At 43.6% G+C, this 14,960-nt stretch overlaps 1 long non-coding RNA gene across 1 annotated transcript; it reads right to left on the minus strand.

Moving 5' to 3' along the window:
* Positions 1-1,480: 1,480 nt before the first annotated feature.
* LOC120902920 lies at positions 1,481-2,625 on the minus strand. The gene is made up of 3 exons (XR_005739506.1): positions 2,333-2,625; positions 1,929-2,274; positions 1,481-1,835 (listed from the first exon to the last, which is right to left on the minus strand). It is a non-coding gene; the product is annotated as an uncharacterized LOC120902920 (long non-coding RNA).
* Positions 2,626-14,960: the final 12,335 nt, after the last annotated feature.

Below are 14,960 nucleotides of genomic sequence, written 5' to 3' on the forward strand. Positions count from 1 at the left end.
TCGACTTCGACTGCCTAAACCTAACGAGCTAATATTCTAACGAGGCCGCTGGTTGCTGGCTGCATTGGTCCGTTCTCACGATCGGTCTGCGTGTCGCATTACTTGCGCATGTCGCCGTTGTCCGCTCGTGGCCGGTGTAGCGTTACATCTTCGTCTGCTCGTAGCCGGTGTGGAATGCCAGCTTGCAGTCTGGTTTCTAGCGGGTCGGTCTAACTGATCTCTAGTCTGTAGTATGCCGTATGTCTACAAGTGGACAGATTATTAGCGACAAGGGAAAGATGGTCTTTAGGGCTCCGTGGCTGGAAAACCATTTGCACCTCCCCCTCCCCCTCATGGCGACTACAATTTTAGGGCCTGTGACCGATGATCGTAGGGGTCCCATGGCCACCCCCCCCTCATCCGCTGGAAATTTAAGTATACTGTTCAATCTTCCAACAGCTGTGTATCAGTACCCCCTCCTCCCGGTCATCAGTTACCATTGACAGGGGCCTCAATTCGTCTTTTCACCTTTCATGAACACCTTCCTTTCTTTGACCGATGGATCATAACATTCCGAAAGAAATTACATTTGGCGACAGTTGAGCACACACAGGCACGCTCACACCCACGCGCAGATGGCTCAGCATATCTATGTAATATACAGCATACGAAAGCAAAAAAAGCTTAGTATAACAAAGTTATGCTTAATGCTTAACACGTTCAGTTCGATGGCAAGCCCCAGGGACTGCCAGTGGACTTTCCAGTATGCCGGTTTTACAATCAACTTGCGTTCTAGATGCCGGCGAAAAGGAAAGTTGATTAAAATCAACTCCGGGATGAACGTGTTAATGCGAATTAGGGTTCTGCGCGTGAGCGGGCGTTTCCTTGGTCATTTTTATATTGCAGCAATTGAACTTATTGCGCTTTTTTGGTTTGATTTGTGAAAATAAAACTTCATCGCCGCAATGTGTATAAACGGTTTTTTAAGCGCCACAGCAACTCATGAGCATTGACCACACGCGAGAAAGAGATAGCGCTATGGAGGGAAAAAGCACGGACGACGGCTGGCAGCGATTGGCCGTCTGACGCACCAACACATCCAATCCTTTGACAGCGCGCTCAGGCGAGGGGAATGAGGCGGAGCCAGGGACGGGTAGCTCGACGAGCTGCTTGACAAATTTGCCGTTGGAGGGAAAAAGATGGCATGATAAAATTCTCAGAACTCCATGATTTCTTCCGTCGCTTTGCGCAGCGGGTTGTCGCCGACAGCGGTAATTAGGCTGCGCCAAAGGGGTATGCAATCCGCTTCACAACCAACAACAACAACAAATGTCAACAGTGTAGGACGTAGGATCAAGGGCCAAAGGCTTACCAACCAACATAGTTTGTTGGTATCACCACCGAGGATAGTTTGTATTTGACAAATGCCTTTAATTACAAAAAATACAATAGCTTTCTGTATCATATTATCTGCTTACAGCTAATAGATCTTGCGGCCAAATAGAGCGTTCAAAGAACATTGATTTATTTCGATTGCGATGAGCCTGAGAACGTGTTTAACAATTTTGCAGTAATAATGGCAACAGTGACAGCATGGCAGGTGCAATCACATTTGCCCCAAGTCACTTAATTTCCCGTGCCACTTGAAGAACACCTCCAATCAGATACCAGTTTGATTACGAATAAAGCTGCGAATGCTAGGGTCTACAATCCTACTAAATACTGCTGGCATAACACCGTCACAGTTGAAATTGGTAAATGCAGCTATTCCGGTAAGTTTTCCATCGCACACCAACGCACTACCTTCATCACCCCAGCAAGTATCCACGCCAAAGCAATATTTCGTACACATCAGGCTAATAGGAGGAAGCGAATCATTTGTATTATTAGCAGTGCAAAATAAATAATGATGTTTCAATGATCATATCCGCGGACATACTATTACTTACTTTGTAGAAATAATCATCCAATCAGCCCACGATCTAATGCAGGCCCTCTGTGACACTATATTCATGGTTGCGTAACGCAATTCGTTTCCAACTGATGGATCCATAAAAGTCGTTCTACCCCATCCAACTACATAGCAACGAGTTCCGGCTGGTAATTCAGATGTTTGAAGTGCTATCGGTGCCATATTAGTTTTGCCTTGGAATGCATTCGTTGGCACAGTAAAAACCGCAACATCAAAATCTAAGCTATCAACGGATGCTTTATAGCTAGGATGAGAGAATACATCAATCAAAGGGAGTTCTATGCCCCCGATAGTGCAGATGTACTACCTCCGATGACCGTTACCTGTAATATTAACTCGTCAAAGTGGTGTTCACATACACAGTGTCGATTAGCGACTTACATTTGACAAGAAACCAAGCAACGGAAACATTTTGCTGGCCGATGTAATTCCGTGAGTAGGAGTGATAATACTAGCGGCGCAGTAAAACTGACCGTCATAGCGCAGACTAATAGCGAATTGATACCTTTCGATCTTCTTCGCTCCAATACCATTCACTATGCGTCCAGATTGCACTGCTCCTGTTGCTTCGACCTTGACCTTATCATTTCGCTGTACTGCACATTGCGATTCTGCTGGTGCAGCAACCACATTGCTGCAGAGCAGTCCCAAAAGCACTACACTAAACACTTGCTTCATCGCTTTCACAACTATGGAAATGCTGCAAACAGTCCCCTGTATTTTAAGCAGAAATTTCCAATACTTCGTTACTGTTTACGCAAAATAAAGTGTGTTTGAAGCAGTGAGGCACTCTTATTGACAAAAGAGTGTTGAGGTGTTTTTCTATTTGCTTTGAGTGTCCACAACCAGTAAAATCTGTTCAAATAAGGATTGATACTCTACGTCGAAAGAAACAAGATTTGCAGGTATATATCTGGCGCTCGTTTGGTCCCAAGACAAGAAATGGCAGTTTTTAGCCTTTAATAATTTCAGTGGAAATTGTTGTTTTTCGCTATGAAAAGATTTGATTTTGATGCGTAGCCCGTTAGGTGCGAGTCGATTTTCATAAGAAAGCACCAGATCCCAAAATGCCAGTTCTCATTCAGTTGAGCACGACGGCCAGAAATAACTGTCGAACTGTCTGACGAGATTCTAGTATGTGTAAGAAAGCTTAAGCGCCTCCGACCCGTAGGTGCAGCGAGTTCGGGTCGGATCGGCTTCGACGTAGCGCACTCGCTGCATCGACGGGTCGGAATCGATTCCGACTGGCTCGCACCCAACTCCGAGGCAGGTAGCGAAATGATTCGTATTACTCGCCACTAGTGAGCACCACCGCCACAGCAGCAGCAGCACGGACAGCAGCAACAACAGCAGTAGACACATCAGGATGAACAGCAACAGCTGTAACTACAACATTGAAAACAACTGCAACAACAACAACAGCCTCAGCAATGTTGAAAATAATTAGCCTCTTTTGCTTGCGATATAGCAAACCTTTTGGTTAATCAACGGTCTCCCAGAGTTTAAGCTACTCTCCAGCTGGCGTGATCCATGAAAATACTTACTTTTCAGGCCATTCGATAAACTTACTATATACCATTAGTGTTCAAATTTTTTTCCTAATCTAGCGCATATCGTGCCTGGCAGATCTACCGTGCTAAGTTAGCACTGCTAACATCTGGATCCAGAAATCAGGTCCATGCGATCTACACGAAGTTTACGGCAGCTTTTGATCGAAGTTTTTGACCGAAAATGCCACTGTGCAACTCGAGTGTACCAAAAAGCAATATGTTGAGTACACTATCATTAATTCTGATTGTATCATCATGCTTTTTACAGATGATTTCACAATTTTTTTCCTGCATAAACTAAATAAACTTTGCGCCGCAACGGAATTTGCTCAAACTACCGTAAAATCCAAAGGTAGCTGAAGGCAATCCAAACGTAGCTGAAAACGATCCAAACGTAGCTGAAAACGATTCAGACGTAGATGATTGTGTGGTGATCAGCGCCACCTACATGTGAAACACCATGCGTCAGAGCTTTAGAGCTTTAGCTTTAGGTTGAGAGCTTTAGATTAGCGCAGGCGTAAGTAGCACAGGTGTAGGTATAATATGAGTGTCAAGGAATGAGAGCCTAGACAAGCGAGTTAGGCTAGTTAAGAAAGTCAGGAGAAAGGGATCGCTCTCTTTGTGCTAGACCGCCAGGCTGAACGGACGCGAGTTAATAAAATAATAGTAATTTCCTCCGTATCGACACTGGAATATTACATTGGTGACCCCGACGTGATCTCGCGTGATAAAAGTGTAAGTACGAAGTGCAGTGATAAGTGGAAATCGCCCCGAAATAGTGACTGCAGAAGCGCAGAAGGTTTTTTTTAACCTCAATGGGCATCCCCTAACGCAACGCACAGCACCGTACTCGAAACGAACACCCGTTCGCCATCGCTAAATTGACCACGCGGTCAAGCAACAGCACGAAGAAGTTCTGGAAAGTGCGGCACCGCAAACCTTGCTGACGTCGTCACACATCGTCAAGCAACATCCACACGAGTGCACGATACACTACGATCACCGTGAGAAGTGCATTTGGTCCGGTGTTCCGCAACAGCATAATCAGCTGAATTGTGACCGTGCATATGACAGTGCTGCGTCGGAGGCCTTGCCTTGTCGACCAAACATCACTACAGCGCAGCGCGCAACAGCAGCGTTGTAACCGTTTCGCTATATTCGTCAACCACCAATCCGACGAACTTCGGCCGCAGCAGTAGAGAAGAGAAGTGTGGTTCAACGCCCGCACGGCCTCTCACCAGCACGCAGCAACAGTGAAGAAACGCCAACTCTTGCACTCGTTGCTCCAGCACAGGGCAAATATCATCGATAGCGGCATATAAGACGTATTCGCCCGTATCCCATTTCGGACCCAGGCGTGTGCATTCCGTAGTATCGCGGATAAACGACAGCCGGCGTGCAGCCGCTGGATCAGCGCAAGAAACCACGTGTACCATCGCCATCGCGGTACACTCCATCGCAGGAAACCACGTGTACCATCGCCATCGCGGTATACCTCATCGCAGTTTGGTCGCAGCCATCGCGGTACATTTGCATCGCAGCCTCATCGAAGCCATCGCGGCACGTGCATCATCCCAGAGGAGTAAGATTCCCTTCATCATCATCACTTTCCGTGACACGTTTTTCACGGGCATCGGTACGTAATCGAACATCCAGAGACGAGGACCATCGCAGTGTGCCAACCGTGAAAACCATCAGCTGTGATAGACATCGAGTGCACCGTTCCGCGGAAAGAGGACAACGAGTAGAGACCGCGCACCGTACACGGTGCGCACAGCATCCCGAGCAACGTTTCGCCAGGGGGCGTCAACCATCAGCGGTGAGCTCGTTCCAAAACATTTTTATTATTATTTTTTTTTAAATTTGTAAAATTATAAATACAACCGTTCAGCTGGCGAAGGAGTAGGCGATATAATATTGTACACCAACACATATATTCTAAACATATATTCATTCACAACATTACCATTATATTGACACAAAAACATTTTTCAAATATTACACGCATTTATTACCATCACATACACATTTATAATAAGACACACACCTTTATATACACGTATTATTTCATTTAGCATTTTTTTTCTCATTTCGAATATTTTTCTATTCATATTTTACAAATTACTTTTTACAAGAACACATTTGGTAGCGTTTAAGAATACGTAACGCGAAAGATTGTATAAATTAGAGATATTTTCAATAGGAATTTTAGTAGGCAGGTAGTAATGTTGCCAGTTGGAGAAAAAAATCTTGCTGAAGCTGGTGTTTCGGGGGTTCGGTCGGCCCCAGACTCTCCTCCGGTGGTGGAGCGCATTTCAGCAAAACTACCGCAATTTTGGGAGGAGGTTCCAGAGGTTTGGTTCGCTCAAGCGGAAGCGGAGTTTGAGCTTTCGAAAATCACTCGGGAGCGTACGCAGTATTCATACCTTATTGCTGCACTCTCTAAAGAGGTGTTGGGGAAGGTTCTCGATATAATAAAAAATCCAGATCCGATCAAACCATATTCCAATTTAAAGGAGCAATTGTTGAATAGGTTGACAAGCAGCGAGGAGACTCGTTTATCAAAGCTCCTATACCATGTTGAGAATTGGTGATCGAACTCCATCAGAGTTCTATCGCCATATGATTCAACTCGCGGGAAATTCGACAGATCTATCCATGGCACTTGTAAAAAAAGCTGTGGAAGTCGAGGTTGCCCAAATCTATCCAAGTTGCATTGATAGCAGTTGATAGCAAAGATCACATCGAACAAATGCGGATTGCCGATAGATTGTGGGAGTGTACACACGGTGAGGGAATATCCGAAGTGCACGCTAGAGCTTCAGTGCCACAGGATTCTCTGGCCAATATACTTCGTCGTGAAGTTAACGAGCTAAAAGATATGGTGAAGAAGATGACATTCAATTCCAACCAGGGACCTCGCAACCGCGGGCGGAGTGTTTCCAGGACAAAACAGAGCATCCGACAAAGAACCCAATCTAACGTAAGGAAGCACCCTTTTTGTTGGTATCATTTCCGTTTCGGAAATGCCGCCAATAGATGCTTGGAACCCTGTAATTTTACAGCGTCGCAAGCAGCTAATGAAGCGCGGAACAAAAAAAACTAAGTGGCTCACGGGAGGTGGCGGATCTCCCAAGGGCAAACAACAGTTTTTCCTCCACGTCTATTTATAAATGATGAAGTAACTTCATTCACATTCCTAATAGACACGGGAGCTGATGTATCCGTCATACCAGTTAGTTTGGTCGGAAAAGCATACAAACCAACAGACATGGTACTGCAAGCAGCCAATGGTAGTACTATCGCGACATATGGTACGAAGCTGTTTCAGTTAAGTCTCGGTTTAAAAAGACTTTTCAGCCATGTTTTTATAATTGCGTCCGTTAATCGACCTATCATAGGTGCGGACTTTTTGTTCAAAAATAATATAATGGTGGATCTTAGAAGACGTAGATTACTCGATTCGGTCACTCAATTAACGACCAAAGGCACATTGGCACAACTAGATACACCATCTCCGAAACATTTTTTGGTAGAAGCTGGGGAGTTTGGAAAGGTTTTGCACCAATTTCCTTCGTTGGTAGAGCCCCAAGACTATAAGAAACCGGTAAACCATAATGTTTTGCATTACATAGAGACAAAAGGGCCACTGCCATTTGCAAAACCACGTCGCCTTGATCCAGAGAAACATAAAATTGCCTTAGCAGAATTCCAACAAATGATAAACCTTGGAATATGTCGTCCATCTTCCTCACCAGGATCCTCCCCCTTGCATATGGTACCAAAAGGAGACCAAGATTGGCGACCATGCGGCGACTACCGTCGGCTAAATGCAATCACAACGCCAGATAGATACCCCATTCCTCATATACAGGATTTCACTATGAATTTACACGGGTGCAAGTATTTTTCAAAATTAGATCTGATAAGGGCGTATCACATGATTCCAATAGCAGAGGAAGATGTACACAAGACAGCTATCACAACACCTTTCGGAATGTTCGAATTCTTAAGAATGCCTTTCGGCCTTAGAAATGCAGGTCAAACATTCCAAAGGTTTATGAATAGTCTATTCAACGGTTTTGATTTCGTTTTCGTCTACATTGACGACATTTTAATCGCTAGTCCGACAAAGGAACTTCACCTTGAACACTTACAAAGGGTATTCAATCGGCTAGCAGAATACGACATAAAAATCAAACCAACTAAGTGTGCGCTAGGACTTTCTACTATCGATTTTCTAGGGCATACAATCTCAGATAAAGGAATTACCCCATGCTCAAAGAAGTTAGAGGCGATACAATCATTTCCAACACCGCATTCGTTAAAACAATTGCAACGATTTGTTGGAATGATAAACTATTATCACCGTTTTCTGCCATGGCTTTCCGATGCGCTGAGACCCTTGCACAAACTTATTGCTGAACATGGTAGTAAGAAAAATAAAAAACATTCGAGTGGTCGGAGGAATGTGACAAAGCAGTTCGTCAGGTCAAGTCTGATCTAGTTCACGCTACGATACTGTCACACCCAAAAACCGACGCACAATACTCATTAACTACAGACGCGTCCAATTACGCTGTAGGAGCCGTACTACAACAACATTACCAAGGGAAGTGTCAACCGTTGGCATTTTTTTCCAAACTAATATCTCCGACAGAACAAAAATACTCCACGTTCGACAGAGAGCTGTTAGCAATAGTCCTCAGTATAAAAAACTTTAGACATTTTTTAGAGGGAAGGTCATTTGTCATCTACACCGACCATAAACCACTCACGACAGCATTGACTTCGAAAGCTGAGAAGTCACCGCGACAAAATCGACACCTTGATTTTATTTCTCAATTCTCAAGTGATATACGGTACATAAGAGGAGACAGTAATGTGGTCGCTGATGCTCTCTCGCGTTTAGGAGAAGCAGATGCCATAGAAGACATAAACTATCAAGTTTTCTCCGACCATCAACGCTCGGATGAGCAATTGCAAAACTTATTAAACAACGAGAAATGTCATGACTCAAAATACACGCTTGAAAAAATAAAACTTGGAGAAGCAGATTTGGTATTCGAGTCTTCGACAGGAAAAAACCGGCTCTACGTTCTCATGTCGTTACGAAAGGAAATTTTCGACGGCATTCACAACATTGCCCATCCAGGGATTAGAGCGTCGCGAAAAATGATGTCGGAGAGATATTTTTGGCCAGCGATGAACAGTGTCGTAGCAAACTGGGTTAAGGCTTGTCTGGGGTGCCAGAAAGCAAAAGTAATCCGTCACACAAAATCCCCGATAGAATCATTTGCAGTGCCAAAGGTAGGTTCGACCATATCCATATAGATATCGTCGGCGCCTTACCTTCGTCCGAAGACAAATCATACCTCTTAACGGTCGTGGATCGATTCACAAGGTGGCCAGAAGCCTACCCATTGTCAGACATATCAGCGATCACTGTGGCAAAAACTTTCGTAGAGCAATACGTATCCCGTTTTGGTTGCCCATTGAGAATCACCACAGATAGAGGTCGCCAGTTTACGTCAAGGTTGTTTACCGAAATGACTAAACTATTGGGCACACACCAGATACAAACAACAGCGTACCATCCGCAAGCTAACGGAATGGTTGAACGTTTTCACCGACAGTTGAAGGACGCGTTAAAAGCTTGTGGGGACACTATCAGGTGGACACAACGGTTGCCATTAATCCTACTCGGTATTAGGATAGCATATAAAGAGGAAATCAAAGGTTCTCCCGCAGAGATGGTATATGGCCAAAGTCTGAGACTGCCAGCCGAAGTATTTGTACCATCTAAACCCATTTCCACTGACGATTTCCCCGATTTTATTGTGGACCTAAAAAAAGCGTTTAAGTGCGTAGAACCAATACCACCAAAACACCAAAATTCATCGTCCTGCTATTTGCCCAACGCCCTAAATAATTGCAAAAATGTTCTCATTCGGGTTGACAAGGTGAAAACAGGGCTCCAAGCGCCTTACGAAGGACCTTATCCAATCATAAGAAGGTGCAGAAAATTTTTTGTTATAAAAACGAAAAGACAAAAATGAGTCGATTTCTGTCGATCGACTCAAACCAGCTTTTGATTCCGCACCCGAGACAAAGATCATTCCTCTGGAGCCTTCCACCACAGCCAAACCAAACAAACATGTTCGTTTTCGATGACGTATCAGTGCACAAAGCATGCATACGGCATCCCAAACGGATCGCGACTCCGTCACTGGCGGGGGGTTCTGTGGTGATCAGCGCCACCTACATGTGAAACACCATGCGTCAGAGCTTTAGAGCTTTAGCTTTAGGTTGAGAGCTTTAGATTAGCGCAGGCGTAAGTAGCACAGGTGTAGGTATAATATGAGTGTCAAGGAATGAGAGCCTAGACAAGCGAGTTAGGCTAGTTAAGAAAGTCAGGAGAAAGGGATCGCTCTCTTTGTGCTAGACCGCCAGGCTGAACGGACGCGAGTTAATAAAATAATAGTAATTTCCTCCGTATCGACACTGGAATATTACAATTGTAATCCATTCTCATGGATTGCGATCCATAGCAACCGGATAAAGATTCAGAGGAAAGTGAGAACAGGTGTATACTTTATAGTTAAATATCAAAATAACGCACTGTGATAAATTGTGTTTATCAATCAATGCTATTAATACGGAAACTGTAATTTCGTTGAATAACGCCACAACTTCTTAAGTACCACTAGCAAACATTTACATGAGCTCTGATTCACAAGCACCATGCGTTTGTTTTGTTGTTTATTTTGACAATTAACAGATTTATGATGAGTTAAATATGATTCAAATATTCGAAACGGTTGATATGAATGAGGTGCACCTTTTTTTCAAAACGTTCCATAAATTCTAAAACGGCGAGATGTCAATCTTACCCATAGTGTCAAACCAACTCAGATTTCCCCATACATTTGTTTGAAAAGTTGCCTGTGAAAATCTGTGCAAATAGCAAGGCAGCTACTTTGCATACACACACCAAGACAGCTACAGTGTTGTTTGTGTTTTGAAGTTCGTGTACCGTGCGTGACATCTGTGAGATGTATTAACCAACAGTTGATTGATAAAAACAGTAAAAAACAATAACTTAATCTTCCACCATTTCGTAATCATTCAAAAAAGATCAAAGAACTTTTGAGGCTATTAAAATTGTACATGTTTGTCTTATATAAACCGTGTAGGGAACATGCCGCATGATCACGACACTCGAACTATTGTCAAATGGAACAGAATGCTTCGAATCGAACGGCCAAATATTGGAATTGGCTCCTAACATGGAGAACAGACGCTCCCAGGTAGAGTCATGAAGGTCAATCATTTACCCCCCTCTCAATTTAGCCATGCAACCCATAGGGTTGGGTTTCCCCGTACATCCAAGCATGGAAAATTCAGAGATATGTTACCGTTCTATACGACGGGGACGTATTGAGTAAGAATAGCAAGTGGAAAACCTATGTTAACCTTCTAGAGCAGGGGTCTCCAAACTACGGCCTGCGGCCCTCAAGAGCTTATAATGCGGCCCACAATGACTTTGCCAGAGTTAATATAAATAATACGTTATTATGACTTTTTCAAAAAAAATGTATTTTTCACTTTTCTTAGACAAAAATCAAGCTTTAGTAATACAAAACTGTACAAGTATCGTTAGTATTTTGTTATAAAAACGAGATTTAAACGTTCAGTCATCAGTGAAAGGTAGCGTCAAATGGCCCTCAACATAGTTATTTTTGAAGCAATGCGGCCCGCGAGCTGAAAAGTTTGGAGGCCCCTGTTCTAGAGGATTCGGATCCACCTCCGTAAACTTAAGGTTTGGAATATATATTCAAAATGAACCCCCTTTTTTACGCATTTTCGAACCATCCATCGTTATAAAATCTTATCAGTGTTTTCCTTCCCTTCTTTTTATTCACGTTTGCTAAAAAACGATTAAACACCAACATCTGCAGTCTGGGTAGTTGATACCCCGCTGCCCAACCTTAAAATGGTGTTCGAGCGTCTGTAGGCCAAGCAGAAGGCGAGCGATAACTTGGCATAATTGTAAGTCCTGAATTGGTCGCATTTTAAAGCAAGTCTTGCAATCTTCCGTGCCTCTATTCTGTTAATCATTGTAGTGCAATTCAGGAACCAAATTACTAAGCAGTACTCCATGCACGAGCGCAAATGACAAATAAACAACGACTTTAGACATAAGACATCACTGCATTCACTGAATTGTCTAAAAATAAAACCTAGCATCTGGTATGCCTTGTTAAATAAACAAATAAACAAATTTCTAAGGTTCTAGATCATTTTTTAGACACCTAGTAGCAAACACCAAGTATGAGTCTCTTCGTCTATGGGGCCCCTATCGAGCACAGAAGCTCTCGATGAGACTACTGTATGTTATACAGCGCCTACCACAACTATATGGACAGTCGTTTTTCGCGATTTGCAGAAAATACATAAGAGATAGATTTAAACAGTGAATATATGAGTTGTGCAGAATACTATTTCACATCTTTGTATATTTTTTTCAAATTTTTTCAAAACATTTTTACACGACTATGACGAAAAAACAAATTTATGGTCGTACCATAACTATAAAGACACTTCGAAAAACAAGTATCATGTGCTAACTGATTGTTTTGAAAATGCAAATCAATGTATGTAAACAGTTTTTCAAAAACAATTTTGAAATTGCCGTGAGAACCCTATCAATTTTGTGAACAACGATTCAAAACTGATGCGTTCAAACAAAAGCGACACAAAAACATCAACAACGATTTTTTAGCAGAATCTAAATATTTGCTGCTGTTACATACATAGTTAAGGAATGTAATCCTAGTCTGATAATTTTTTTCCTCCCACCACCCACTTCACCATAGATGTTCTCTTAGACCGCTACAAAGGCGCCTGTGTTTGTTTGTTTTGGAGGAACTGTTTTGGTAAATGAATTTTGAGAACACCAAAAGAGAAGGAGTCCAACATTAAAGAGATTGAAGATAGGTACACGAATTAGAGTCAGTGATAGGACAAAATATGTTTAAATCATCTGCAAACATTAGGAAAAAATTGGATGGAAGAACAGAGCACACGTCATTGACAAATAAAATAAAAAGTAAAGGACTCAAAACACTTCCCGACAAACAATGAAACTCATAAGAAAAACCGTCATTCAATTTAATTAATTTTAATTAATTTAACTTCAATGAGCAGAGATTGGGGGATTTTATCGAAAGCAGCTTTAAAATCAGAATACACAGCATCAACCTGCAAGGCAGAGTACATGCTTGAGAGTGCTGAGGAAACAAATTCGATAAGATTAATGGTGGTGGAGTGGCCAGCCATAAAGGCATGCTGATTTGGAATGATCCACGATTTCACGATTTCCATAAAAGGTAAACGAATAAAAGATTCAAAGACTCTGCTGAACGCAGATAAAATAGATATGTTACGATAATTAGAGATGCAATCACGATCACCCTTTTTGAAAACTGGCCTTATCCATGCTTGCTTCCAAATATTCGGAAAAGTAGCCGTGGATAAAGAAAAATAAAAAAGGAAAGAAACGGGAAGGGCTAGTGCTTCACGACAATGAAAGAGTAAAGCAGCAGGAATACCCTCAGGACCCGGCACGAAGGAAAGTTTAAGGTTACCTAACGCACGTAAAACAGAAGCAGTGCTTACAGAAACAAATTCAACATTCAGAACATTGAGAGGGTTTAATGAAACACTGGCCTCAAAGCTTGCAGAGTTATTTAAACCATTTTCATAAACACTCGAGAAATGATCGGCAAAAAGCGAACGAATGTCATTCGGGCACGAAGCAAGCACATCACCAAGTGACATACTAGTAGGGAGGCCGTTATTGTTTCTCATAGAGTTAATGTAATTCCAAAACGCTCGAGGGTTTGAACGGAAACGAGATTGAAGACACAAAACATATTATTTATGACGATATCTATTATATGGTCTGTAAGGGGATGCTGCATATTTAAATAACCTACGCGTGTACGGTGAACGCCAAGTCCGGTAAGCACGTGTAGCCCGATTTCGATCCCTAAGCAGAGAGCGCAGATGGCGGTCGGACCACGGAGGGGAAGGAGGTGGTCTGAAGGGAGGAGAACAGGAGTTTGAGGAAGTGATAACTCATCTATATGCGTACAGACAAACAAAAATGACCAATCAATAGAGGACAAAATTACACGTAGCCTAGCATAGTCAGCCTTCTTATAATTGTAAATTGGGCTAAGATTAACACTTTGCGCAGAAACAGGTAAGTTGGCAGTGCATAAATATTCAATTTCAAGAACAAACGGAGGATGGTGGGCATTAATTTTTACAAGAGGAAGATCTGCCTCATAAACGGAACACGGTGAGTAGTTAAGAGAAAACAGTAGTATAAGGTCAAGCACGCGATCGTTCCGGATCCGATCGAACCGTGGACAGTGGAACAGCACGTGTTCAATGTCTTCCACGGCGTCCCCACATTCAGGGCAGTTGGGCGAGCCATCCAGGATGCCTTTCTCGACGAAATAGGAGCGCAAGAACCCATGCCCCGTAAGGAGCTGGGTGAAGAAAAAGTCGACTTCCCCATGCTTGCGGCTGACCCAGAGATTAATGTCTGGAATCAGCCTCCTCGTCTTCAATCCTGGTGCCCCTGGTTGCCCTGCACCCGTTGTCCACTGGTCCTGCCAGGTCCTCATAGTCTCCTCCCGTTGCCGCTTTCGTATTGTGCCGTATTTCCCGTGCCGATTGAACACCACCGCTCGCTACCTTTTCGTCGTGGCAGCGGATATCCTCCCTGCATGAGGAGGACTAACGGGGTGGTGTTGGCGACAACGCAAGCGGCATCATAAGACACGGTCTGGAAGGCGCTGGCGGCTCGGAGAGCCCCGGTCGATGCACCCTTTGGACCGATTTGCGATGGGTCTCCTTATCGAGCACCCTTGGCCCCCAGGTTGCAACTCCATATCGGATGATACTGTTGCCGACGTTCACGAGTTGTCTCCTACTGCGGCTCTTAGGACCACGCTTATTGGGCATCAGGAAGGTCAAGGCGTTCGTAATCCGTGAAGCCTTATTGACCACTCTTTCCAGATGACGGCTGTGGTGCTGTTTGCGGCAGAGGTCAACTCCCAGGTACTTCAGCGTTTCCGTAGATTGAATCGAGTGACCGCCCGCTTGTAGCTCTGCGAGCTGCAGGACATGATGAGTACAGAAGATCATGAACCCGGTCTTTTGGTGGGCAAGTTCCAGTCCGGCTCCTTGCAGCTACCGCTCGATCCTCTCCAGGTTAGCCGTTGCTAAAGCGCTGACCTGTTCCGTGGTCCTTCCCAAAAATGTAAAGGCCACGTCGTCAGCAAAACCGATGATGTCCGCTCGTAGTCCTTCGAGCGGAAAGCGGAGTAGGTCGTCGTACGATACGAAGGACATCGTGTCGACGTTGGCGCCAAGTTTAACGA

The sequence above is a fragment of the Anopheles arabiensis genome, chromosome 3 (assembly GCF_016920715.1).
Source record: "Anopheles arabiensis isolate DONGOLA chromosome 3, AaraD3, whole genome shotgun sequence".
In the NCBI taxonomy this organism is placed as follows: domain Eukaryota; kingdom Metazoa; phylum Arthropoda; class Insecta; order Diptera; family Culicidae; genus Anopheles; species Anopheles arabiensis.